Source organism: Nuphar pumila, chromosome 12 (genome assembly GCF_984573655.1).
Source record: "Nuphar pumila chromosome 12, dmNupPumi1.hap1.1, whole genome shotgun sequence".
NCBI lineage: Eukaryota > Viridiplantae > Streptophyta > Magnoliopsida > Nymphaeales > Nymphaeaceae > Nuphar > Nuphar pumila.
The window spans coordinates 9,668,944-9,671,157 of record NC_143260.1 but is presented as its reverse complement, the minus strand read 5'-3'; positions in this window follow the sequence as shown (position 1 = coordinate 9,671,157).

Sequence of the window (2,214 nt, the reverse complement as noted above, 5' to 3'; positions counted from 1 at the left end):
TTTATGCATGAGCCAATTATTATCTTTAATTAAATTTTATTTCTTATATGATACATGTCATGTCTATTTAATGCACAACCAAATTAGGTTACAATACTTATCACTGTGGGTACTAACACAAGCAGTAGTCCTGGGTTAGGGCCATGGTATAGGCGATGTTTTTAATGAAAGGTGACTTTATTCTGGTCGGGCACTATTCACTAGTGTCGAGTGAGGAGCCAAGAGCGAGAGAAGCTTTCATACTATCATCCCAATGCATTGGACTTCACTCAAGAAATTTTGTACCTCCACGCTACAATCTAATATGTAAGGTTCTCCTACCTTCATAGCTAGGAAGGAGCAATCTTTCGTGCTCAAATCGATACCCATGAAGCTAGGTTAGTACCACTTATCTTCTCTTTGTAAGTATCGATGCTTTTAATGTTACATGTCTAAAATATTAAATTATTTGTTTTATATACAACATTAACATAACAATCCCACTTAAAAGATTCGGCCACTTCGGAGCCTATGGATGCATATTTAAAATATTTAATTTGATCTTATTGCACATGTTTCTTTCTTTTCAAATTTCAACACTTAAGCATAATTAAAACAATAAATTTTTTGTTATACTAATGCATCTAATCATTCTCATCATCATCATCATCATGTACATGACAATCATATGAAAGAAATGCAACATGCATAATCTATTAACATTCGTATTTGACTCGTCAAACAGACTCTTTGGTTCGCTGATTAGTGAGAGGCCATGAAAGCATGCTTCTGCATTAGCACATCAATCAATTTGTGACTCACAAGTGAGCACTTAAATTTCCTGTAGAAAACTTATTTTTAGCAGTCTATAAATAATATAATATTAATTTGTAAGGGCACACACAAAAATACACAAGATTCGCAAGCATTCGATAGCAGGGTCTTAAACCGGTTCTAAATTTACAGAAATTCAATTATGTCTAACTGTTACAAAGGTCACAAAAACTTTTATAGTCATCAGACAGAGCTAAAAATTTTATAGTTTGTAGAGAATTTTGTCAGCTTTTTGATCCCACACAACACTCATAAAAATTTTGCTAGATGAGGTAGATATAAATAACTTTATGAAGGCCTATACTTTTTTGTTTTGACTGTCACTGTTCAATGCTCAGTCCATGAACAAAGCTCAAAATTTTACAGAGACTGCAAAATTTTGTTAGCTTTCTAATGCAATAAACAGTTTATAAAAATACCTCTAAACGAAGGAGATACAAACGATTTACCGATCGAGTATTAGGCTGAAAATTCGTATCAACGGAAAATATGCATTCGGGTGGGCAAAAACAGGCCACCCGAATTCATGTTTTTGAAATATTTTCACATGAACATGTTAAGTAAAATCATAAAAACAACACTACACTAATTTTTAACTAATCTACCATAGACAAATATCATTTTCTAACTGTTAGGCTGAAAAATAGACCTGTCTCCCCGAACCCTATTTCTTCAGAAATAGTTTTGGTATTTTTGCAAAGGCACATAAAAACACGTATTTTTTCATGACAAAAATGATAAAAATCACACTAATCACTACATTACACTCACATGAATATTAACTATAATGTCTAACTAAAATTTTGCTAGAATAAATAAATATTTCATGTATTTTTCAAAAATTATAGATTTTATTTCTGACAAAATCGATAGCATACATACATAGTTTTTTTTTTGTTTTTAATTCAATAGTTTGACTACTTTAAAGGGTGAATCAATTTCTTCTAGAAGAAATCAAAATCATCCCATTTTTATTAAGTCCAATATGAATTCTTAAATAAATTTTCTTTTTAACAATAGTTCAATTCGGATTCTAAAAGATTTTTTAGAGAAATTGATTTTGAGAGGGGGTTTTCTTTTGAAAACTCTCTCTATTTTAGATTTTGACAAACCCTACTCCATATCCACGTATGGGGGGCATGGTATAAGGTCCGTTCTTATAAAAAATTGAAAGAACTTGTGCTTCTTTCATAAAAACACTTCTTAAGCTTGCAAAATCGAACCTCGTACATGAACCGGCCACCCAACATGTGTGGTGACCATACCAACGAACTCCTTACGATCCAGCTACTCATGTAGATGTCCTTTTTGTTGGTCCAAGAGAGTGAAACACAAGGAAAGTGTAATAAAAAAAAGAGGAGGAAGGAGATAAATAAAGAGAGCAAAGAGAAATGGGAGAGT